The 27025-nt window shown below is 50.5% G+C and overlaps 1 protein-coding gene across 14 annotated transcripts in view; it reads right to left on the reverse strand.

Annotated features, from left to right (window-relative positions):
- The window catches only part of DLGAP2 (DLG associated protein 2), an 844777-nt gene that overhangs the window by 160609 nt on the left and 657143 nt on the right, over window positions 1-27025 (reverse strand). Inside the window, exon 1 of one of the 14 annotated variants that reach the window (XM_078069927.1) lies at window positions 11310-11386. The exons of the other annotated variants lie outside the window; for them this stretch is intronic. The gene's annotated coding sequence lies outside the window, so the exon portion shown is untranslated. Of the gene's footprint in view, window positions 1-11309; window positions 11387-27025 lie in introns of those variants that run through there. 14 annotated transcript variants of the gene reach the window in all.

A 27025-nucleotide genomic window follows, 5' to 3' on the forward strand; every position in this document is an offset into this window, starting at 1 on the left:
TCCCCCTTGTCCTCCATCTGATGGGAAATCAGAGACGCCCCCCAGCACCCTCTCTTGCAGGTTCACCTGCTCAGACCCGTGGGGCTCCCTGCTGCTCAGAGGACGAAGGAGAGCCCGCCTTCCACCAGGGAATCTGCGCATGCTCTCCCATCTTCCGGAAGATTCTTTCCTGCCCTCCCAGCTCAGTTCTCTCCCACTGCCCTTCTCATCTCGAATGGCTGCTTCCCGGCCGGCCTCTGCTGACCTGCACAACTCACCCTCCTCAGAGAGCTCGTGGGTCTCCACGCGTGTCCTCCCAGCGCCACCTGCTCCGGTCGCTTGGACCAGCAGTTCCCCATATTTCTTTCAGTGCAGACTTGAAAGAAGCAAAACAACAAGGATGCAGGTACCCCATCTACGAAGACCAGTACCACACGGCCACTGCCATTTGGCTTTGATTTAGGTAGTTATTTGATTAAGACTGGTCACTCCTGCTAGACTGTAAGTCCCATCAGGATGAGGGGACCCGTGACACATTCTCCCCTTTCCAGACTGGGCCAGGCCCGTCTGCACCTCTGCCCACGAGGCTTCACCCCCCACCTGTCAAGATGTGAACAAGGAACGGGGGTTCTAACAGCTCACAGTTGCATCACTAGGGGACCCCAGACCCCACAGGGCCTGCCCGGGGAAGCCCAGCTGCCAAGAACTGCCTGTGTGTCCAGCAACACCCGGGGACGCCTCGGGGGCAGGAGCCGAAGCACCAGGAGCCTAGGCAGCAAGCCCAGGGGGCACAGGGACCACCCCTTTCCCAGGTTTGCAGTTTTCTCTCCAGGCTCCACTGAACCCACTGGCCCCCACCTCCCCTTGCCCTCCTGCTACCTTTAAACCATCACCTCTGCACACATCCCGGGAGGGCCAGTTCACACCAGCGCCTCTCCAGTTCCAGAAGGTATGTCACTGATCGGAACCCGTGCTGCCCCTTGCCCAGTGCCCGCCCGCTGATCTCTGATCCTGGGCCAATGACCCTCAGGTGCTTGGAGTGTTTGTGGAATGAATGAGCCACCAGGTTCTGGTTCACTCCCGACACATGTTTACCTAATGCTTTGGGCTGTCTGCTCCCTCGAGCCCTTTCAGAAGGAGACAGAGAGTGGGGCTTCCCTGAGCTGGACTAATAGAGCATCAGGCTTTGGCTGGGATCCCTCACACCACAAGGCCAGTGGCCTCCATGTCCCCTAATCTGCACGCTGTGGGCTAAGCCCCATGCCAGGCTGTATGCCCAGCTGCACCTGGGGTCACCCCTACACAGGTGCTCACTCTAAGCGCCCTGCACCTGCCCTCTGGCACCTGCCCTCCCTGCACCTGCCCTCCCTGCACCTGCCCTCTGGCACCTGCCCTCCCTCACCTGCCCTCCCTGTACCTGCCCTCCCTGCAACTTCCCTCCCTCACCTGCCCTCCCTGTACCTGCCCTCCCTGCACCTGCCCTCTGGCACCTGCCCTCCCTGTACCTGCCCTCCCTGCACCTGCCCTCTGGCACCTGCCCTCCCTGTACCTGCCCTCCCTGCACCTGCCCTCTGGCACCTGCCCTCCCTGTACCTGCCCTCCCTGCACCTGCCCTCTGGCACCTGCCCTCCCTCACCTGCCCTCCCTGCACCTGACCTCTGGCACCTGCCCTCCCTGTACCTGCCCTCCCTGCACCTGCCCTCTGGCACCTGCCCTCTGGCACCTGCCCTCCCTGCACCTGCCCTCTGGCACCTGCCCTCCCTCACCTGCCCTCCCTGCACCTGCCCTTCCCCTGCCATGTCTGTGATCCCACCTGCCACCTCCTGACTGACTACAGGAAGGCAATGGTGCTCCATCATCTCCCCACAGGCTCTTTGGTGATAAAAGGAGTTTTCACTTAAAAATTGGCTTTGAGTTGAGAAGTGAAGTGTGGTGGAAGTGGGGCACAGAAGGATGATATTACAGAGAAGAGGGAAGAGGGGTGAGTGCCACCAGGTCAGGGGCTGTGGCTCAGGCAGGGCCAGGTTTCTCGTCTCCTGGGGAGGGGCTGGGGAAGGGATGAAGCACAGACACCACCAAACCATTAAATCCACGGAACATTCCTGCAGAGAGAAATAACTTCCCGAAGCGCACGGTTGGACTCCTGTTGTTTCAATCCCAAGTGTGTGGCAGGTGGGGAGGCTGGTTCTTAGGCTCCTCCATGTTTCTGTTTCTCAACAAAGCAATGGCTCAGACTCTCGTGAGCCCTGATCTACGATGCGCTTCTTCCTGATTCACAGGTGAAATTCAATTCAGTTACTGAAGTTGTTAAACTGAATGGTTTTATTCAGTCAGTTCACTCAACAGATTTCCCTTTAGTCCCTATTATGTGCAAGAACTGTTAAGAGATGGGGAGATGGTGAGCCCAGGAGGCTTGTCTTTCAGGAGATGTTGGTGGGGCTGAGGGCAGGGAGAGGGGGCCTGCAGGGGCACTCTGATACAAGGGTGTTATTACTGAGGAAATGAGTAAATGGGAGAGACCGGGAGCTCCCCCAGAACTCCCAGACCACCTAGGTCCTGCCCCGCAGACTTGCATGCCCTGCAGAATCTGGAGGAGTCAGACTGAGTGAAACTCAGGGTTCTGCCTTGGGTGTGCACAGCTGGGCTGGGGCTGAGGCATCCCTGCCATCTCCCGAGCGGTGGCCCCAAGGCTCCCGGGGACAGTGGGGGTGGCTTGGTGTGTGTGGGGGGGCGTATGTCCCCACCCATGTGGTGAGGCAAGGGAAGGACTCTGAGGCAGGTGGAGGGTGGCCTGCCGGCCAGCGATGGCCACAGCTAGGACACCTACAGTCCATCCCTGCACTGGCCCCCGGCCCCGCCACGCGTGGACGACAGGAGAAGCCAGAGCCACTTCAAGGGTTTTGCCGTGGGATTATCAAGGTCATGGTGCCCTGGCAGGAACACAGACTCCGAGCACCAAGAGGGAGGGACCGGCGACCTCTGACGCACTGCTCCTCCCCCAACTTACTTGATGTGAGGAAGACTTAAGGTCTGGGAAGGTCATCTTCAAGGCCATCCTGCTGGGTTTGGCCTAGCCACTCCTCAGTCAGTGGTCTTTGCGCCCGACCTGTCTCTAGTCTGGTGGTTGTAGTGAAGACCAGATGGAAGAATGTAAAGCTGTACCCTTCTTAGTATGCATAGCTATCCCCTAATCTTTGTCCTAAGATTTATGACATCGTATTTTCTCACACAAGACAACCAAGAAGAATAAATGGGCATTGTTTGCTAGCCGGCCTGATTTATCTGCTCAGGAAACACTTGGTGCCACATAATTTGAAAGTGTTTTGAATTATCATCCAAAAAAGTAATTTCCAATTCCTAATTCTGCTTGCTCAACTTTTTTTCTTTCTGCTAAAATAGAAGCTTCTGCATTAAGCTCCTGGGTTTCACTGGGCACACTACAAACACAACCCGTAATCCTTACGATAACCACGCGAGGAATGCATTTGTGTCCCCATTGCACAAAGGGGACAGGTAAGAGATTTGCTGGTGGCCACACAGCCAGAAAATCACAGGCACAAACCTTAAATGAGGATCTACAGGCATGGCTTGGTATGGGTTCTGGGCACCTGGCATGAGGTCCACAAATGTTTACTGCTGAACAAACAGTAGGTCCCCAAGCCGTAACTGCTGAGATATCCCATCGGCTCCCCACCTGCTTCCGAGCAGAATGTGGTCAGCCTTGTCACGAGCTCAGCTGATCCGCTCTGGGGGACGCGGACACATGGAAGGACTGGGATTCTAGAACACATCTCACGGAAGAGACCTACCCGTCCCTGGAGATCCACGCCAACGCAAGTCTCTGTGACGGCAGGAGCCATGGTGACGGGGAAACGCGGGGAGTGTACTGCAGGTGGCTTGCGGCCCCAGCAAGCCAGAGTTAGCGCTCCGCGGCGATGCACGGTGCTCCAGTAAACGCGCTGTGTTCGCTGCACTTGGTAAACCCTCCCTGAGCTATCGCTGTGGAATGTAAAGCATGTGGATGGCTCCAGAAGCTTTGTGATGTCCCTGCAGGGTGTCTGCATTTCCCCACCGTCCTGCCTCTGCCCAGTGCTGGTCCCCGCTCCTCTGCATGGACCTCCAGCAGCCCCTTCTGGTGTCCCTGCTGCTGGCAGTCACCGCGCCCCGGCCACAGGGGCATCACGACCAGCTTTCCCTCCCCAGAGCACAGCTCCAAGATCGCCACTCTTTTAAGGGAGAAACAAACTGATCCCAAGTTCTCTGAATTGCTTCAGCATAAACCCCAAACTCTCCAGGCAGGCGATGCCCCTCAGAATCTGTGCTCAAGGACTTTCCTCCTTATTTCTCAGGCTCCCTTCAGCTCCGCCTCCGTTCCCGCTCTTCCCTGGCTGGGCCCTGGCGTCCTGGAGGCGGCGTTTACACTCTCCCTTCTGTGGCAGAGTCTTCTCTGTTCCCTGTCCCCACCTGCCCCCATTTCTGAATGTCTGAGTCCTTCCGTCTGTCGGTTTCCTATGGATGCTGTGGCAAATTACGGAGGACACTGGCGCTTAAAACAACACTCATTAGACTTCTGGTTTCTGGCCCAGCTGGGGAGAAGCTTGCAGGTCCCGACTGCACCCTCACAACACCCAACAAGCTGGGCAAACGGAAAGTGGACAGCTCTTTAGAGACAGCAGAGAACCAAGGTCACAGGGCAGCCCACTGCTCCCAAAACTGGAGACACAGATAGGCGGACGCAGATAATCACAACCTGTCTGAGCAGAATCCAATGCCCGGTGGAAAACCCTACACTGGGGGCTCGCTGGGAACAAGTCGGAGGATCAAGAACTCGGGAGCCACTCTCAGGGGCCCCCACATTGTGGTGAGTCATACCTGCAGGAGCCCTGCCAGGCTCTCACCTTGGAGAAGGGGCCCGTGCGCGGGCAGCCACTCAGAAAGACTCTAGAGCACTCTGCTCCTCTTAACCAGGCCTTGCTCAGGGGAAACCGGTCGACCGGAGCTACCTTACTGGGGTTCCCTCAGAGTCTTACTGACCGACAGGAAGGAAAACACCAACCCCAGCTCCCCTGGCATCCCTGTCCCACCTAAGTGGGGGGGGAAATTCAAAACAATTCAAAACAGTGAAAGAGAAGCCATGTGAGGTCACAGCCTGGGGCTCACTGGAAGCCTGAGACCAATCACAGGAGCACAGAAGGCCTCCCCTCCCCACACCAAAGGGCTCCTGCATATTCAGGGGCAAAACCAGTCACCGGAGGACATTCTAGCCTGACGGGACAGCTACAGCAAACAGTAAACACAGCTGAGCTGCTGGCCAAGAAAAAGCCATGAGAATTCACACCAAAGACATTTACCAAGGACGTCATGTCCAGCTCCCCCGAGAAGGTACAAGGCATCCTGAGAGAGAAGAAGCACAGTTTGAAGAGACTCAGAGCACCAGAACGAGGGTCGGACACAGCAGGAATGTTGGAATGATCACACCGGGAATCTAAACAACTAGATTAATATGCTAAGAGCTCTAATGGATGAAGTGGACAACATGCGAGAACAGATGGGCAATGTCAGCAGGGGGATGGAAACTCTCAGAATCTAAAAGAAATGCCAGAAATAAAAAATGCTGTCACAGAAATTAGGAATCTCTTTGATTGGCTCATCCATAAACTAGACACAGCTGAAGACAGACTCTGCATTCATCTCTTAAAGAAATGTCAAGAGAAACTTCCAATATTGAAATGCAAAAAGAAAATATATAATTTAAAAGGCAGAACAGAATACCCAAGAACTGTACGACAATTCCAAAAAGTGTAAAATACTCATAATGGGAATACCAGAGAAGGAGAAAGAGAGAAAGGAACTGAAGAATTTTTGAAGCAATAATGGCTGAGAATTTCCCCCCAAATTAATGATGTACACCAACCTCAAACCCAGGAAGCTCAGAGAAGGATAAGAAGGATAAATACCAAAAATCTGCATATACACACATCATATCCAAATACTGAAACTCAAAGACAAAGACAATATTTTAAAGAAGCCATAGGAACAAACGCTTTAGCCATAGAGGAGCAAGGGTAAGAATTGCACTGGACCCCTCTTCAGGAATGACAGCAACAATTAGAGAGTGGAGTGAGATGTCTAACGTGTTAAAAGAAAAACAAAAAACCCCACTAGGGTTTTACAATTCTATAATCAGTAAAAGGAGAAGTGAAATAAGGGCTTTCTCAGACAAACAAAAATTGAGGGGATTAGTTGCCAGTGGACCTGCCTTGCATGAAATTTTAGAAGAAATCTTTCAGAAAGAAGAAAAATGACACAGGTCAGAAACTCATTCTGGCTAACAAGGAAAAATCATTAGAAAATGAGCAAATAGAAGTAAAATAAAACAATTTTTGAATTCTTAATTGATCTAACAGACAATAGTTTTCTCAAAATGACAACAGCAACAAAGTACTCAGTGATCACAGCTTATGGGTAAGTGGAAAGAGGGACATAAGGAGTAAGACAGAGGAATCGGGAATACTCTGTTATGAGGTACGTGTCCTGTGTGTGAAGCAGCGGGTGTTACCCCTGAGAAGACTTGGGTTCATTGTAAATGAATACTGCAAACTCTTTAAAAAATGAGAAAGGAAGCAAATTGATATGCGAAGGAGGGAGAGAAAATGGAATCATGAAATGCTGAATTAAAACCAGCGAAGTCACAAAAACACTGGAAGACATAAAAAGAAACAAAGAACAAGGGCAAATAATAGATAACAGTAACAAATATGGTAGATATTGATCTAAATATACCAGTAATCACTTTATTTTTAAAAATTTTTAAAGATTTTATTTATTTATTTGACAGAGAGAGAGCACAAGCAGGGGGAGTGGCAGGCAGAGGGAGATGGAGAAGCAGACTCCCCGCTGAGCAAGGAGCCCGATGCGGGACTCGATCCCAGGACCCCCAGATCATGACCTGAGCTGAAAGCAGACACTTAACCGACTGAGCAACCCAGGCACCCCCTTGTAATCACTTTAAATATCAATGGTATAAGTATTCTAATTAACAACCATGTTAAGATGCTTAACATCACTCATTATCAGGGAAATGCAAATCAAAACCACCATGAGATACCACCTCACACCTGTCAGGACAGCTAAAATTAATAAGCCAGGAAACAAAAGCTGTTGGCAAGGATGTGGAGAAAGGGGAACCCTCCTACACTGTTGGTGGGAATGCAAGCTGGTGCAGCCACTCTGGAAAACAGTATGGAGGTTCCTCAAAAAGTTAAAAATAGAACTACCCAATGACCCAGCAATTGCACTACTAGGTATTTATCTGGAGGTTACAAACATAGTGATTCGAAGGGGAACATTCACCCCAATGTTTATTGCAGCAATGTACACAATAACCAAACTATAGAGAGAGCCCAAATGCCCATGGACTCATGAATGGATAAAGAAGATGTGGCATATATATAATGGAATATTACTCAGCCATGAAAAAGAATGAAATCTTGCCATCTGCAATGACATGGATGGAGCTAGAGCGTATTATGCTAAAGTGAAATGAGTCAGTCAGAGAAAGGCAAATACCATATGATCTCACCCATATGTGGAATTTAAGAAACAAAACAGATGAATATATTTGAAGAGAAAAAAGAGAGAGAGGGAAGCAAACCGTAAGAGACTCTTAACAATAGAGAACAAACTGAGGGTTGATGGAGGGAGGTGGGGGGGGGGACGGGTTAGGTGGGGGATGGGTATTAAGGAGGGCACTTGATGTGATGAGTACTGGGTGTTGTATGTAAGTGATAAATCACTAAATTCTACTCCTGAAACCAATATAGCACTATATGTTAACTAACTAGAATTTAAATTAAAAAATTAAAAAATAAAAGAGATTGTCAGAATGGATAAAAAACAAAACCCAACTGGTTTACTGTCTACAAGAAACCTACTTTATATTAAACATAAAGACAAATAGATTAGAAATAAAGGGATGGAGGAAGACATACCATGCTAACACTAATGAAAAGAAAGCTGTGTTAGCTGTATTAATTTCAGAGGAAGTAAACTGTTAGAGATAATGAAGACCATTACATAATGATAAAGGAACAATCCTCCAAGAAGACATAACAATCCTTAACATGCAGGTGCCTAGCAACAGAACATTTAAAATGCCCGAGGCAAAACTGAGAATTGAAGGAGAAATAGATAAATTTACTACTACAGTTGGAGACTTCATCCCTTTTCTGTCAGAAATGGATGATTCAACAGGCAAAAAATAATCATAAGGACATGGTTGAATTGAAGAGCACTCTCAATCTGCTGGATTTAACAGACATCTGTAGACTAATTCATTTAGCAACAGCAGAATACATATTCTTCTCTAGCTCAGAGAGAACATTCACCAAGATAGACCATATTCTGAGCCATAAAATAAGAGTAGAAATCATACAAAATATGATCTCAGACAACAATGGAATTAAACTAGAAATCAATAACAGAAAGATAGATGGAAAATACTTGGAGATTATACAGCACACTTCTAAATAACACAGATCAAAAAAGAAGTCTCAAAAGAATTTTATAAATATTTTGAAATAAATGAAAATACAGCATCAAATTTGTGGACTGCAGCAAAAGCAGTGCTTAGGAGAATGTTCATAGCGTTGCATATATTAGAAAAGAAATAAGATCTAAAGTTAATAATCTGAGATTCCACTTTTGGAAACTGGTCCAAGAAGGGCAAGTTAAATATAATGTAAAATAAAGAAAATAAATAATAAAAATTAGAGCAGAGATAAATGAAAGTGAAAATGGGAAAAGAAAAGGTAAAATCAATGAAAGTAAAAGGTGACTCTTTGATCTTTTAAAGATCAATAAAGTCAATAAACTGCTAGCCTGGTTCACTAAAAAAAAAAGAGAGAATACCCAAATTGATACCATCAGAAATGAAAATGGAGCCATCACTACTGACGCCATGAACATTAAAATGATAGAAAAAGAATATTATGAACAACTTTAAACCCACAATTTGATAACCTGAATAAAATGGACTAATTTCTTGAAAGATATAATCTACCAAAACTCACACAAAAGAAAAATAAATAATCTGAACAGATCTGTATCTATTAAAGAAATTGAATCAACAATTAATAACTTTTTAAAACAGAAAGCACCAAGCTCAGATGGTCTCACTAGAGAATCCTACCAAACATTCAAGGATGAAATTATACCAGTTCTCTAGATTCACACTTAAAAAAACAGAATCCCTTATACTTCCTATGAGGTTGGCACCACCCTACTACCAAACCAAAGACACTACAAAACAGGAAAACTACAGACAAATATCTCTCATGAACCTAGATCAACAAAACACTAGCAACTTGAACCCGACGATGTATAAGAAGATTTATACACCATGACCAAGCGGCATCAATTCCAAGTATGTAAAATTGATTCAAACTTTGAAAATCAATTAATGTACTCTATCACATCAAAAGGATAAGGAAGAAAAATCATAAGATCATAATAAGAGATGCAGAAAAAGCATATGATAGAATCCAGCACCCATTTATGGAAAAAGGAACTTCCACATCTTGGTAGAAAACACTGACAGAAAACCTACAGTTGGCATCCTACTTAGTGGCCAGGAACTAGATGTCTTCCAGCTAAGATCAGAAACAAGACACTCCTGCTCAGCACTGCACTGGACATCCCAGCTAATGCAATAAGACAAGAAAAGGAAGTAAAGGGTATGCAGTCTGGGGAGAAAGAAACAAAACTCTTGTTATTCACAGCTGACATGATTTTTTTATGTAGAAAATCCAGAAGAATCAATACAAGATTCCTGGAACTAATAATTGCTTATAGCAACATTGCAGGGTGCAAGGTCAACATACAAAAGTTACTTGTTTTCTTATTTACAGGCAATTAGCAATTGGATTTTGAAATTAAAAACACAAAACCATTTACATCGGTGCCAAAACCTGCAATAGGTTTACATCTAATGAAACATGTGCAAGTTCTATATGAGAGGAACTATGAAATTCTGATGGAAGAAATCAAAGAAGCTCTGAAAAATGAAGAGGTATTCCGTGTATATGGATGGGAACACTCCATATTGTCAAGATATCCATCCCTCCCAACTTGATCTATAGATTCAATGCAATCCTAATTCACGGATATTGACAAACTGATTCTAAAGTTTGTGTGCAGAGACAAAAGTATTGTATTGACTATCTTTTGTCTCTGCACACAAACTTCAGAATCAGTTTGTCAACATCCTACCTCAAAGCCAAGGTCATCAGGACAGTGAGGTATACCAGCACTCCATCCGGTCTGAAGGGTTAACTTGCTTCAAGTTGACACACTCCTTCCTCGCTGACCCAAGGCCCGTGATCGGTGACACAACTGATTCACTCTCTTCGAGACATGCAGAACACTGGCCCTGAGGAGAGGAGCACCAGAATGTTCCCAGGCCAGCAAGACTGCCTGAAGATGCCTCAGCTTTCTGATTAGCCCAGCAATTTTTTAGCAAAATGTTTTTCTTTTTTTAGGTCACACGAATGATTTTACTCACCTCCCTCTGTGCATCTAGAGACCTTGCCCTCATCTGCAGAAAGAACAGTCCTCCTGCACATCACGAAACAGGAATCGGCCCCCCTCACAGAAGTCTCCTCCTCCAAGATAAGGTCTGCAGCCAGCATCATTGAGTCTGCACGAATTCAAGACATGCTGCCGGCCCCTGCGCTCCCTTTGCTGACTAACTGCCCTAAACCCCTTTAAAAACCCCCGGGCCAGGAGCAACCTCCGAGTGGCTTTGGGACAAGAGTCCGCCCTCTCCCCAGGTGGCCGACCTCCTGAATAAAGCTCAGTTCCTTTCCAATCCAAAACTTGTCTCTTGAGTAATGGCTTTTTGAGTGAGGGGCCGTGGAACTGGAGTTCCGTGATGGTACTGGGGAAAGAAGAGACAAATAGATCAATGGAACAGAAGAGAGAGCCTAGAAATAGACCCAGATAATACAGTCATTTAATCTCAATAAAGGAGAACAGCCAATTCAATGGAGAAAGGGTAGTTTGTTTTTTGTTTTTTAAATGGTGTCAGAATAACTAATGTCCGCATGTTAAAAAAAAAAAAAAAAGGTGAGTCTGGATGCACACCTTACATCTTTCACCAGAATTAACTAAAACTGGATCACAGACCCAAACCAAACAATACGGCTATTAGAAGGGAACAGAAGATAATGTAGATGAGCCTGTGCTTGACAATGAGTGTTTAGACACGACGCCAAAAACCAGGATCCATGAAAGAAAAAACTGGGTAGATTTAATTACAATTAAAAACTTACTCTTTATTCCCCAAACTTGAAGCAACCAAGGTGTCCTTCAGGAGGTGAGTGGATAAACAAGCTGTGGTCCATCCAGACAGTGGAATATGATCATCGGGTGACAGACATGAGCTGTGGAGCCACAAAATGACAGGGAGGGACATCAAACGTGTATCACTGAGCTGAAGAAGCCAGAATGGAAAGGCTCCATTCTACATGATTCCAACTGTAGGACACTCAGCGAAAAGGCAAGACTATTGAGTCGGCAACAGGATTGGGGGTTGCCAGGGTTTGTGGGGGAGGGAGGGATGAAGGGTGGAGCTCGGAGGACTTCCAGGGCACTGAGCCTGCTCCGTGTGACCCTGTGATGGTGACAGATGACCCCAGGCGTCTGCGGAGACACACGGGATGCACGGCACCAAGAGCGAGCATGAGCGCAAACCACGGACTGCAGTCAGGGATAACGGGCCACACACGTGCCACGCTAATGCAAGACTGAGTAAGACGGAAACTGGGGTGGGGGGCTCTAGATTTTCTGTCCAACTTTTAAGTACACCTAAAATGGCTCAAAATGATAAAGCCTATTAATTGAAAACAAAACAAACCCCTCCAAACCCAACAATGTTTATCTTAGTGTTGTGGTGCTCAGAAGTCTGAAATCGATCCCACAAGGTGAAACAAGACGTGAGCAGGCTCCCTTTCCAGAGACTCGGGAACAATGGTCTTCCTGCCTTTTCTAGCACGGACAGCCACCTGCGTTGCCGGCTCTCGCCACCAGTGCATCTCCAAGGCCAGCAGCGGCTGGCTAAGTTCCCCACGTCACATGTCTCTACTTGGACTCCTCTGTCCCCTGAGGGACCCGTGACCACACTGGAACCACCTCACAGTCCAGGACAATAGCCTGCCGTTAAGGTCCGCCGATTAGCAAACTTAAACCCCCTTCCACGTAACCTGACATGTGTGCAGGTTCTGGGGATCAGGACAGGGACACCTCCAGGGCTGGCACGCTGCTGGCCACACCATGCCACACTATCATCTTATCTGAAGCACTTTCTGTGTCCCTCTGTCCCTGCACGTTCTCCTTGGGCGGCAATTCTTCATTTACGTGTTTATGTCCCTCCCTCCACCCGAGCCTCAAGGTCAGGGTCTGGCTCTTGTTCATTTCGCTTGGCCGCAGTGTATGACTAATCAGCACGTGATGAATTATTGATGCATTCAGACTTGGCTGAAGGGTTTCCTTGCATACATATTATACATGTTCATAAGATGTTACAGCCAGCCTTGCTGCACGTCTGAGAAAATCTGGGGCAGAAGACACCGGATCGTTTCCCTGTGTATTTGTCTGATATTCAGGAGAGTAGCCGCAAGAAGACAGGTAGACAGCAGACCGTGAGGGTCTGCGCAGTGCGTAGCGACAGGACAGTGCTCACTGTGCAGAAGCCCATCCCTTTGGACAGAGCCTGCAACAGGCGGTGGCCCTCAGGGATGGCTGCTCTATGAGGCAGCTGATCTTATCCTTCTCTGCAGACTAGAAGGAAAGGCTTAGAAAAAGGATATCAGAGGCAGGGCATGGTGGGGATGGTCCAAACTGGAGCTCAGGACTCGAATCTGGGATCTGGGGTCAGCCCAGGTCAGGCCCTCCCCAGCTTTGCGTAAGAATGACCTCTGACACCTGGCAAGGGAGTAACTAGTAATCCTGACAGCCCCCAGGCCCCGTTCCTCCAGCTGGACAGGCAGGCAAAGTCAACCAGCAGCCCAAGCCCACACAGAACGTCTTGACTTTGGGGTCTGAAACATGATTCTTCTCGAGGCGAAGGGCAGGGAAGCAAGTCAGGGACACAACAAAGGCAGAGTGTGGGGCCTCAGGGGATCCCTGGCACGGAGGATTCGGCGGTGGGGGGGGGGGGCCTCTGAGCCAAGATTCCTGTTAAAGATGAAATAAAATATTGAGCCACAAAGAGAGCCTTCAACAATTTTTCAAACTTCAAAACCCAGCCTCCCTAAATCCCCAGCCTGCCTCGCCTGCTCTGGAAATTGGGTTAATCAACCTTGTCATGCAAAATATCAGACTTGAGACAGCAGATCCACCTGGAGCCACTGTTTGCCTTGAGAAGCGTATGCCTTGAGATTTTCAAAGAAGATTTCCGTATAGGCAGGGATTCTATTTATAAAATTTTGGTTTTCAGGTGTAGGATGAAACACACAGCATAAAGTGAAGTTAATTTCTGTTCTTTATCAGAAATTCTGTTTTCCACATATAATAGTTGCTGTGTTCTTGACCTCTGGCAGCTGAGGGGCAGATCAAACCACTTAAGTGTTCGCATCGCTTCCCCAGACAGTGAGACTCCTCACAGCAGGAGCATGTGCTGTTTGTCTGGGCTGCATGTTGTCCATGTGCCTGGTACTAGGCACGTGGCTTCCAAGCACAGGTGACCTCCCAGCCACGGCTGGTCTCCTGTGAGTGATGCTGAGCATGTGGGGACCATCTAGCACTGGTAAGCACACACACACACACACACTTTATAAACATGCATATGCATGTACACATGTGTGCACATATGTACGCACGCATATGTGCACGGCTGGTCTCGTGTGAGTGATGCTGAGCATGTGGGGACCATCTAGCACTGGTAAGCATGCACACACACACGTTTATACACATGCATGTGCATGTACACGTGTGTGCACATATGTACACACACATATGTGCACGGCTGGTCTCGTGTGAGTGATGCTGAGCATGTGGGGACCATCCAGCACTGGTAAGCACACACACACACACGCACGTGTATACACATGCATATGCATGTATGCATGCTACCCCACGAGGCTCGGGGCTCAGCCGCAGGGACCGGGAGGTATGTCAGGCTCTTCCTCGTGCGCAAGCGCGTGAGACCTTGTCTTCCAGCAAAGAGCACAAAACAGATCCACCATCAACTCGTGGCCCGAGGGGCTCCGTGCTCCTCGGAGGAACTTTGGAGAATACACGGATAAGCCCGACGGCCTGTCCTGGTGGCCGGCGCCCAACACGCCATTGGCTTCCGTTGCTGGACAGCAGACCACGTCCCTGCTCCCGTTCCTGGCGTGACTGTGTGGGGACACCCAGGGGCCTGGGTACACATATGTACACACAACCATGCATATGTGCAGGGCTGGTCTCCTGGAAGTGATGCTGAGCATGTGGGGACCATCCAGCACTGGTAAGCATGCACACATGCACACACACACATTTATACACATGCATATGCATGTACACGTGTGTGCACATATGTACACATATCCACGCATATGTGCAGGGCTGGTCTCCTGTGAGTGATGCTGAGCATGTGAGGACCATCTAGCACTGGTAAGCATGCACACATGCACACACACGTTTATACACATGCATATGCACGTATGTGTGTGCACATATGTACATATACACATATGTGCACGGCTGGTCTCGTGTGAGTGATGCTGAGCATGCGGAGACCTTCCAGCACTGGTAAGCGCACACATGCCCACGCATGTGTATATACACATACACACATATACACCTATGTGCACACACAGGTACACATTCATACATGTACACACAGATGAGGAACATATATAATAAATAACAATTACTTTTCTGTAGTTAGAAAAGGTCACTTAGAATAAATACGGCTCACTTTGACCTAATTTGATCCTCAGAAAAGCTACAGAATTTACACGTGATTATGACAATATTTGGAAATTAAGAAACGGAAGTCTCCGAGATTGAACAACTTACTTAAATCCACAGTAAATGGCAGGGAGAAATCAAAAGTCTATTATCTGCCCCCAGATCCACTGGAAACCCTAAAGCTTCTAAGAGACCTGAGTCCAAGCCATGACTCGGTCATTTATTGCTGATCAGTGGGTTGACGAGCCACTTGACCCTCTGAGACTCCATTTCTGTATTGGAAAATAGGAGCATGTGCCCAGTGCTATTCTGTCGTGAGTCTCCAGGGCTGTATAAATGTCTGTCAGCTCGGTTCCACACACCTTATGAGTCTACCACCAAACCGTGTATTATGTAATTAGCATTTTCCTTTTATAACGTGCATTTAAAAGTCAATTTTTAACATACACTGGTCCGCCACAGCCAAAGAACAGACAATCTGAAGACAAAAGCAAACAAAAAACCCACAGAGCTCATATTCTCTACCCCAGTAAATAAGAATGCGGCAGACAGATCTCATTACATCCAGAATGCAGTCTGGGACCAGCAACCACTCCCGTTCAGGCTGAGCATCAGCAAACTTGATTTTGTGCCCAATTGGAAGAGTAAGTGGTACAGACCAGTCACGTCACCCAGGAACGTACACTCAAGACTCTGGGCCGCTGCAGATCAGTGCCATCTGACACACACCAGACTCCGGAGTCCGGCAGAGGCTCTCCGTTTTAATCACTTCTGAACTTTCCTACAGATGTCATTTCGACAAAACAGTCTACAAATCCGCCCAGAGTGGAGCTCAGTTAGTGTGCTGTTACCAACGACGGGGTTCGTTCCGGCAACTTCCCAGGTGCAAACACCACACAAGCGCTCCCCAATTCCACATCCATATTCCGCCACCGCCCAGGGACACGTCAGGAGGCCCAGGGCTTGTGTTTGAAACACAAACACGTGTGATTTGCACGTGCGGCTCCGAGGGAGCAGGTAGACGCGCACTGACTGCTCGCAGCTTTTCGCGATCCCGACGCTCCGGCCCCGCCCCGAGGCGCACGGGCACCTGCTCCGGCTGTTGGCCTCGGCGTGCATTTGCACGAGGACGAGGAGGGGCCGGTAAGAGCTCCTCAGCACCTCCGAAGGGCGGCCGGAGGGTCACCTTCCCCGCCAGATGGCACAGGCTTGGGGGGGGCGCGGTGTGCGCGCTGCGTGCGGGGGGGCCGCGGTGTGCCCGCGTGCGGGGGGGGGGGCAGCAGGGTGTGGAGAGGCTCCCAGACACCAGGTGGGCAGGCTTGTCTGCTGGGGAGGGAGGGTGCAGCCTCCTCTGCCCCCTGACCGACTGCCGCGGCCTCGGGTCCACTGTGGGTGTCCTCACTGGCTTTCTGCCGTGACGGCCAAGGTCAGGACGTCCCAACGCCCCCTTCCTGTTCTCTTTCCTAACCCACAGAGGCTTCTCCCTTGCCTACTGCTACGGACCGTGTGTGTGTCCCCGGAGTCACATGTGTAATCTCACCTCCAGGGTGATGGCGTCAGGAGCTGAGCCTTCGGGAGGCGATGAGCTCATGAGGGTGGAGCCCCCGGGATGGGATCAGTGCCCTCGTCAAGAGACCTCAGGGAGCCCCCAGCCCCTCCTCTGGGCCAGGACGCAGCGAGAAGACGCTGTCCAGGAACCAGACAGAGGCCTCATCACACGTCCAGCCTCCAGAGCCGGGGGAAGTAAGTGTCTGCAGCCTGGAAGCCCCCATCCGTGGGGCTCTGTCACAGCCGCCCGATGGACACCTGCAGAGTCCCCACTCCCCCGGCCTCTCCCCAGAATCCCCGAACACCGTGCCTCTTCCAGAAGGCACCATGAAACACAAGCTCCGGCACCTTCTGTGTGTGGAAGACCCGCACAAGCTCACGGCAACCCCGTGGCAGCCGGGGATGGTAGTCTGTGCAAGGGGAGGATGCGACCCCAAGAGTGGTGTCGCTTCTCCTGTGGATACACCTCTCGGCATTGCCAGCCTGCTCTTCCTTCTGGTGAAGCCAGAATCCTGGGCCACGGAGGAAAATCTGCACCCCCCTTCTGTTTGCTCCCCTGGTTTAAAGAACAGCACGTGGGGCACGAGATGCCGGGGGACTGACGGGGCATCAAGCTGCCGGGCTTGCGTTCTGTGGGAACCATGGGCGCACACGCTATTGGCTGGGAATCCTTGTCCGGGCAGGCCCACTGCCCCGATGTCGAGACACGCTCTTGGGGACAGACAGAGCTCCGTCCATGGGACAGACTCGGGTGCTATGGGGCCGCCCTCCCGACCGTGGTGGCCTCTTCCCCCGGGAGGCCGCGTGAGGGGTGCAGGGGAACAATCCTGCGGGCACCCCCATGCGCCTCTCCCCACGCCCTTGCCCTCTGCACCTGGAGCCCTCCCCAGCCGTTGATGGTGGCCCAGCTCCAGTGGGCAGCCCCCTGCGGCGGGGGTCCCTGTGGCCCTTCCGCCTGCCCCTCCCTGACCCTCCTCCTGCGTGGTCCACATCAGGACGTCTGCCACGGGGCCCTGCTCTCAGCTTAGCTGTGTTTATCCAGGCATCTGCATGCTCCGGGGGCCTCGTCCCCTGGGGAACCCGTGAGCTCCCTCTGTGTCCTCACCGTGACTCCTGTTCCCACTGTGGCGGCTTCTCTGTCCTCGGGCCGCATGGGGCTGTTCAAGCTCAACTTTTCATCAACAGACAGTTCCTTGGTGGGTCACACCAAGGCCGCATGTGGCCAGTGGCACTGTCCCGGACGCCACCGTTGGGTCTGGAGGCCGGGGGGACAGGTTGCTTGGGGCAGCTGAGGCCCCGGGAGGGCAGCACCAGCCAGAGGCCAGGGCCCCCTTGCTGCAAACAGGAGGAAGCGCTCCCGCCCCCTGAGGACAGATGGGGCTGCAGTCACCTGGGGCGCCCACTCCAGCCACTGTGCTTGCCAGGCCGGGGCTCACCTTCTTCGGTCTGCAAACGAGGACCGGACCCGATGAGTCCTGAAAGTTCCTCTTCTTAAAATGTGGTGGCCCCTTGGAATGGCACTGCTACCCCACGAGGCTCGGGGCTCGGCCGCAGGGACCGGGAGGTACGTCAGGCTCTTCCTCGTGCGCAAGCGCGTGAGACCTCGTCTTCCAGCAAAGAGCACAAAACAGATCCACCATCAACTCGTGGCCCGAGGGGCTTCGTGCTCCTCGGAGGAACTTTGGAGAATACACAGATAAGCCCGACGGCCTGTCCTGGTGGACAGCAGACCACGTCCCTGCTCCCGTTCCTGGCGTGACTGTGTGGGGACACCCGGGGGCCTTTCCTTCCCCTTGAAGCAAGACAGAGGCCCCTGGGGGGACTCACTTCTGAGACACTCGTCCTTGGCGTTCTGGGTCGGGAATGGGCTCCATCAGGGACCCCTCTGGCAGCGATCTTCAGACGCGCTCCAGACGTGTCTGGGCTCCTGAGACCCACGAAGAGGCTCCTCTCCGGCCCCAGGACGTCCGTGTGTGCGCTGCCATGGCTGACCACCATGCCCTGTCGACCTGGAGAGAGACGTGGGCTTTCCCTTCTCCGCCCAGGAAATCACCCGCGCTGGGCGCTCATATCAGAGGGTGTCCGTCACCGTAAATGGAGGAAGGCGCCGGGTGCCACAGGTCAGTGCCTCCGGTGAGTCACGGTCCTCACACACGCACGACCCCCCGCCCTCCCCGAGGCCTTCAGCGTCTACCCCCGCCTCGACCTCTCCGCCGGAGTCATGCCATGCCTCCCCTTCCCCGCCTATGAAACACCAGTTAGCACAGGACTACCGAGAGGACAGATTAAACCGGTCAGGAGTGGGGAAGGTCTCCAAACAGGGTCTGGAACACCGGACATGCCCGTGAGGCGGCGGGCGCACACTCCGGGCACGTCCCCGCCCGACCCCCGTTCTAGCATTTACTTAAACACTAGTGCTTACGATGTCCTGTTACATTCTCCCACAGAGCACGGGCACTTCCGTGCTCTCCGGAAACGGCTGCAACCCAGCTATGTTTGATAAAACCTCACTGAGTTTTTTAAAAACGGAGTTTAAACTGCGCTTGCAGGTTCTGCACTAGGAGTAACAGAGTGCGGGAAGCTTGTAAGTGATATTCAAAAATACTGGGGCTGCTCAGAATTAACCTCACTTTGTTGGCTGTAGGTGGCTTTCTGGCAAGACCGGCGTAAGAAACGGAAACTATGGGGGTGCCTGGGTGGCTCAGTTGGTTAAGCGACTGCCTTCAGCTCAGGTCATGATCCTGGAGTCCCTGGATTGAGTCCCGCATCGGGCTCCCTGCTCGGCGGGGAGTCTGCTTCTCCCTCTGACCCTCCCCCTCTCATGCTCTCTCTCTCTATCTCATTCTCTCTCTCAAATAAATAAATAAAATCTTTAAAAAAAAAAAAAAGAAATGAAAACTACGGACATTTTGTGCCGGAGAGAGCATCTTGTTTCAGATACTCTGCAGACTCTCTGTCACTCGCGACGCCTCCTTCCTCCATCCTCGCTGTCTAATTAGGTGCCGGGCCTCGCTCCCCGGTGCTGGTCGCACGGTGCGTGCACGCCCAGATGCCTGCCTGCCTGGCTCTGCTCTGGGTGGAGATGCTCTGATGCATGTTAGTTAACGCAAACCGAAATGTTTTGCATGGCCTAAAGAACCATTTGGAAAGGATTTTGAGAGGATGTGTAGAGTTATTTGTATCCTTTGGTTCAACATCTAAATAGTGTTTTGTGCATAGCAGGACTTCAGTAAATACGCGAATGAGCAAACGCATGGATGAATGGATGAACAAAGGAATAATAGGTCCTTGAGTCCTGTGGTCACGTTTGTGGCAGGAGACTTTGTGCCAGATTTATTTCCATGTAATCTTGGGAGCGGAATCGTCTCTGCGACTTCTTCTGGCTCTATGAGTATTCGCTAGAAAGCACTCCTCCTGACTGGCAGGAGTGCGGTGTGGTTCGGGATCTCTGAGTGAGGAAGGCGTGGCACCCACGGGGGCTCCCACAGCTTCTTGGAGTGGGCCTGTGCCGAGTTACGAGGCGTGCACAGAGGGCAGCATGGGGGCAGCAAATAGCCCCGGTGACGATGCGGTGTGTTTATGCCGCTCTCCGTCCTGCCACGCTGGTGGCTGGAAATGTAGAGGCTTGCGTGTCCATCGTGACTCCTTACAGGCTGGACCTGGCCCACGGGGACCCCCGAGATGCCCTGCATTCTTCGCAAGGACACATGGCCACACGCCACGTCCCAGGCCAGCACCCCCATCACCAGAAGCCACTGAGAAACCTGGATTGCCACTTGTCTTAGCAAATGTTGGTGACGTTGACACCATCTGTCTAAGTAGTCTTCGGATCAGAGAGTAAACGGGTTAGAGCTGGGGACATGGCGGACTGGTGTCCACGGTCTGTCATCAGCTGGGGTTCCAGAATCCTCAGCCAGGAGAATTGCTGGACCAGACCGCCAGCCACGTGAGTTGTTCATCACCACTGACCCACAGTGGTGGTGCTCTGTCATCACGTCTGGCCGCCGTGAGTCGTTGGCTTCCCTGACGAGTAGGCACCAGGCCACGTGTGGAAACCACGGGCTCCAGGGCTTTCATTTTCATGTACCAGACTTTGAAGTATCAAGGTGCTGAGGCTTCAGAGGGAATCACTGTACACTTACACTTTCACCTCCAGCCCTAATACCTCTCGTGATTCATCACAATTTGTGGGAAGGGTGATGTTTAATTTAACCCATGATGTTCTGCTTAGGAAATTATGTAAAATAAATAACTTTGATTATATTTTCAGGGTGAGTATCATACAATTCCTGGGTTAGTTTTAGGTTTGTAGGGTGTTATTTTATTTAAAATATAGGGCGCCAGGGTGGCTCAGTCGGTTGAATGTCTGACTCTTGGTTTCGGCTCAGGTCATGATCTCAGGATCATAGGACCGAGCCCCGTGTTGGGCTCCGTGCTCAGTGGGGAGTCTGCTTGAGCTTCTCTCTTTCCCTCTCTCCCTCTGCCCCTCCCCCCTCACACACTCTCTTTCTCTCTAAATAAAATCTTAAAACATTTTGTGTGTGTGTGCGTAAGCTCATATTTTTCTCCTCTACCAGAACTAAGTGTCTGGTGTCTGAGAGCAACGGGCTACGTGCCATGGGTGTTATGAGTTCTGCAGTCTCTGGACCTGGTGCTTTTCCTACAGGAGCCTGGGGACCACGGGGTGAGTAGGTCTGAGGCCTCTGCCCTGTCCGCGTGGGCTGACGCCAAATAGGTTTGACGGGCCCTGATGCAAGGGAGCCTCCTACGATATCGTTAGTTAAATATTTAATGCTAATTATAGCTAGCATTCACTTTATACCAAATTCATGATTTGAAATATGCATGCTTTTTATTCTACTCCAATAAGACTGGGAGCATATTGCTTCTGAACTATTAAACAGATTTTGAGGTTCCACTTTGCTCATGGACACACTGACTGTCGTGCCCATGCACCATCATTCCCACGGAAGGCCTCCACCCACTACAGAAACGTATGTCTCAGCTCTACACTGTGATGGTGATGGGAATGCTCATACCTGCGGACGGTGTGCGCTGAATTACCCAGTGGCCTGGGGGGACAGCTGCTGACCGAGGGGAGAGAACAAATCCAAGAGCATTCCACACATAAAGGGGAGAAGTCCATTGCTGAGATCAGAAAGGTGTGCAGGTCTTCAAAGAAGACATCCAGATGGCCAACAGACACATGAAAAGATGCTCCACATCACTCAGCATCAGGGAAATACAGATCAAAACCACAATGAGATACCACTTCACACCTGTCAGAATGGCTAAAATTAACAAGTCAGGAAATGACAGATGTTGGCGGGGATGCGGAGAAAGGGGAACCCTCCTACACTGTTGGTGAGAATGGAAGCTGGTGCAGCCACTCTGGAAAACAGTATGGAGGTTCCTCAGAAAGTTGAAAATAGAGCTACCCTGTGACCCAGCAATTGCACTACTGGGTATTTACCCCAAAGACACTGATGTAGGGATCTGAAGGGGTACATGCACCCCGATGTTTATAGCAGCAATATCCACAATAGCCAAACTGTGGAAAGAGCCAAGATGTCCATCGACAGATGAATGGTTAAAGAAGATGTGGTTCATATATACAATGGAATATTATGCAGCCATCAAAAGGAATGAGATCTTGCCCTTTGCAGCAACATGGATGGAACTGGAGGGGATTATGCTGAGTGAAATAAGTCAATCAGAGAAAGACAATTATCATATGCTCTCACTGATATGTGGAATTTAAGAAACAAAACAAGCAAAGGGAAAAAAAAAAAAAAAACAGAGAGGGAGGCAAACCAAAAAACAGACTCTTAACCATAGAGAACTCACTGACGGGACCAGAGGGGAGGTGAGTGGGGGACAGGGGAACAGGTGATGGGGACGAAGGAGCGCACCTGTCTGATGAGCACCGGGTGGTGTATGGAAGTGCTGAACCACGATATTGTGCACCTGACACTACTATCACACTGTATGTTAATTATAGTGGAATTAAAATTAAAAACTTAATAAAACAAAGGTATACAGGCCAATGAAGCAAATAAACATATGTAGTGCTCACATGCATGTTGGCTGTATGTTTATTCTACCTGCAATTCCTTATTATTTACATGACACTTAATTCCATCTCGGGTGTCAAGTGCACAGCAAGCCCTTTGCATGTGAGTCAGGGACAATGGACCAGACGCGTGGTCTGTGACGCATGGTGCCCTCCTTGGGGAGGGGGTCTGAGCTGTGGGATGTGGCCACTAGATCGGAGAGGTGTCTGAGCTTCAGCCTCACCTGCACGGAGAGGGACAGCTGGGTAGTTGGCCATGGGACTGACCCTGTCCCAAGGTGTCAGGAAGAAGGCAAAGAGCGTGTGCTGCGGGTGCTCAGACACGGTCCCTTCCTCTCTTGCGCCTCCTGCATCTGCTGTCATGTGTCCCGCTGCCAAGCAGCTGTCCCCTCCTCATTCATGAAGCCACCCGTAAGCCTGGAGGGGCACCACCATCGAGGACCGGTAAGATTTCCCCTAACCTCAGTGCATCTGCTACTTTCCATTTTTCCCAAACTGCGAAGTTCCCCAGCTGCCTCACATTTGGTCAGATGACCCCGGCTTCCTTCCTGACAGCTGACCTTTCCTTTCCTCCGTCCCACAAGCCATGCGTCACCAACACAGGCCAGCGTCCCCACAAATCAGCAGGATTCCAGCGCCCTCCTGACCAGCCCGCCCGCTTCTACTTAATTCTCCAGCAAATGACAGACACCTCCTGTGGGTTCCTTCTACTTGCTTGCCAGGCACATTTGCACATGAGCATGCTTACGAGTCATGTGCCCTTGAAGAGGGAAACCCTCACACACAGAACACCTTCAGAATCCAAAAACAATCCCGGAAGTCCGTGTTTCCAGTGACTGAAATTTGCAAATGAATTTAGTCGTCACGGAAATCAGGGTCCGGAATGACAGGAAGGAAAACCAGGGTGCGCCACGCCCATCTTCCCTGTCTGCGTTCTCTACGCTCACGTTCCCACAGATTTCCGAAACTCAATTCCTGATGCCTGGGTTAGTTTAATAGCAAGGAACTTCCGGTAATGGTAATTGTGGTAAAAGCGAACACTTGTCGAACACTCCCTGTGATAAATCTTGCTAAGGTCTTATATCATCAGATTTAATCTTCCTAATCCTATGTATAAGGTGGGAAGTAGTTTTATTAACCAACCCTTTTATTTAAAATAAAATAAACAAACAAATATTTAAGGATTCAAAGTCACAGGGAAACTAGGCGGATTGCCCCGTCCTCGAGCAGGACCTGGAGTCATCAGGAGGGCACCTGTCGTGAGGAGCAGCCGGTGATCCCTACCCTGGGCCCACCCGCACCCCCTCCTGTTCCCAAATACTGCACGCGACACAAAAGTAACTTCCTCTCTTTCTACCACCCCAGTTTCTGCAAGACAATCTCTCAGTGGCTTCGGAACTTTTTTTTTGGATGACGTTCCACAAAACGAAATGCATTTTGAGCTAGAACCTAATACACACACACACACACACACACACACACACACACACACACACACTGTTTCCTCAAATGCTATTTGCCCTCATTACGTGTGATACACTTTGTATTTCCCATTCTACACATTCGATACATTTCTGTTCTTTTTATTCTTTTTCACCTAAAAATTGATGGTAGACTTGAATTCATGGCCCATCAGTGCAACCCACAGTTTAAAAAAATCAGTGTCATGTCAGTATAGATGAGCAGAAACATGAAATAAAATCTCTTACTGAATTAGGGGAAGGTCAACAGGACGAGCCACATCTTCCCTATTAAACAACATGTCTGCCACCTTGTCTACTTCCCTCCCAATCCATTTCCACCCAAGACTACTTCACTCACTGCCAAACCATCACGCATTTATTTGAGGAGCTGCCAGCCTGGGAAAGTGTTATTTCAAAAGGCACAGCTCTGGAAGGTGAACCACGCTGTTGCTTGAATTTGCAAGACCATGCATGTGTGCACGTGTGTGCGTGCAAATACACGTGTGGAACTGGCTTGCTTCCCTTAGGGATTTTCTGTGGGCAGGCCTGCTGAAGAGCCCCGAGAGCCTCGGGGCAAAGCCCCCCTCGCGGGGAACTGCTGTTGCAGACCCTACCCTGCCCTGCCCCGAAACTGGGGGTTTCTGTAGAAAAAAAATATATACACAGAAAGCAAGAAGACATGTAATGCACAAGATTCTATTTTAGCTTTGAAATCATTAAAAAAAAACCCTGAGTACGCATCAAAAAGTAGCTAGACAAGCTCCTGAATAAAATAAGCATCCAGAAATGAGACCAAAGGCGAAAGTAAAATCGTGTTGGTCTTTGGCCTTGTGGTGACAGCAGGACGCATAGTGGCCCCGAGGGGCCAGGGATGTGAGGGAGGGAACGGGGCTCCTGGCGTGGGGGGACGCCTGGCGACAGGTGCAGAAAGCATCTGCGATGGCCACACCCGGGGGCCCGGGGACGTGCGTGGTGTCCCTGTGCAGAGGCCCAGATGCTCTGACCCCGTGGCCTCCTGCAGTCATGTGCCCCGGTGTGAACGGTCTCAGCGGAAACGAAACCAGCGAATGAGCTTCCCCTTGAAGTATCCTTCTCCCACCTCCGCCGGGGTCCTTCTACCCCTTCGAACCCTACCCGTGAGCCTCCTGTTCTGCAGATCCCCGTGGATCCTGCGCATCGTGTGTGTTAGTTCTGGCTCCTGGACTCACGGGCGCTCAGCGGCTGCCCCTGTGGGAGCGCCCACCTCACGCATCTCCTCAAGGGCTCCGTGCGCGCCGAGACCCGCAGGCCCTCTGAGTCTGTGAGAGCCGAGTCCCGCGTGCCTCTGCCCGCCGAGATGAACACGCGCTGGACAGCTGCGTCTCACCACCCTCACCTTCCAGAAGGAGCTGCTCGCCCAGGACTGCGTGCCAATCCGTAACGGGCGCGTGTCTTCTGAACGTGAGCTCTTTAAAGTCCCCGTACGCACACTGACATGACTTACGCGCTGAGGGCTGCTGTCGGGACTCCAGGGCAGGGTCGGGGCGCAGGAGGGGGACGCTGCGCCCCACGCCAGGAGGGCTGTCCCGTGGGCCCCCGGCTGTCCCAGCCCCGCCCCACGCAGGGCACTGCACTCAGGACTGGCGCTACGGCCCCTCTCTCCGCAGAGCGGACTCCCCTCTCTGGCCCCGAGCCTGTCCGCGTTCGTCACCATGGCCTCTGGTTCCTTGGTCTGCACCGATCTGATTTTCGCCTGCATTTCTAGAGAACACGTCCCTGCCTCTCTAGCTGTGCTATTTTCTCTTGTCTATAGGGCAGCTTTGCTCGTGTGCTCCGTCTCTCACCCCTCCACCTCGTGGAGCTTGCTAAGTCGGGGAGCCCGCGGCTCACTGGTGGGTGCGTCCCACAGAGCAGAAAACGCTCAATTAGTGTCGCTTGAACGAAGGCTGCTATGGTCTGAATGTCTGTGTCCCCCCTCAAGTTATAGGTGGAACCCTACGCCCAAGGTGATGGCATTAGGAGGGGGGCCTTGGGGAGGTGATTAGGTCGTGGGGGACCCCAGAGAGCCCCCGCATCCTGCCATGCGAGGACACGGGAGCCCGGGAAGGAGCCTCACCAGACACCAAATCGCCGGCACCTTGATCTCAGACCTCAGCCTCCAGAGCTGTGAGAAATGGATGCTACTGTTCATAAGCCACCCAGTCTGTGGTCATTTGTCACAGCAGCTGAACAGACTAGGACGAAGGTGTGCATGCGTGGTCAACAAAGACTCACTGTTTGAGGAAGGGAACCAACCCAGGGACAATGTACTATAATTTATGTGACAGCAACCAAGCTCAGAAATTGTGCAAGCTAAAAATGGATATTTAGGGGGAAAACTAGGAAATGCGTTCCAGAAATTTAGAATCAAATTCCTAATATCCTAATAATATTAGTAACTTTAAAAGTAATTTTGATTTCTTTGTATAACAACAAAGTTGTTTTTTTTTTAAATTTTATTATGTTATGTTAGTCACCATACAATACATCACCAGTTTTTGATGTGGTGATCCACAATTCATTGTTTTTGTATAACACCCAGTGCTCCATGCAGTACGTGCCCTCCTTAATACCCATCACCAGGCTAACCCATACCCCCTCCCCCCTAGAACTCTCAGTTTGTTTCTCAGAGTCCATCGTCTCTCATGGTTCATCTCCCCCTCTGATTCCCCCCCCCTTCATTTTCCCCTTCCTTCTCTTAATGTCCTCCATGCTATTCCTTATGTTCCACAAATAAGTGAAACCATATGATAACTGACTTTCTCTGCTTGACTTATTTCACTTAGCATCATCTCCTCCAGTCCCATCCATGTTGATGTAAAAGTGGGGTATTCATCCTTTCTGATGGCTGAGTAATATTCCATTGTATATATGGACCACATCTTCTTTATCCATCTGTTGAAGGGCATCTCGGCTCTTTCCACAGTTTGGCTATTGTGGACATTGCTACTATGAACATAGGGGTGCATATGGCCCTTCTTTTCACTAC

Source organism: Halichoerus grypus, chromosome 3, assembly GCF_964656455.1.
Source record: "Halichoerus grypus chromosome 3, mHalGry1.hap1.1, whole genome shotgun sequence".
Taxonomy (NCBI): domain Eukaryota; kingdom Metazoa; phylum Chordata; class Mammalia; order Carnivora; family Phocidae; genus Halichoerus; species Halichoerus grypus.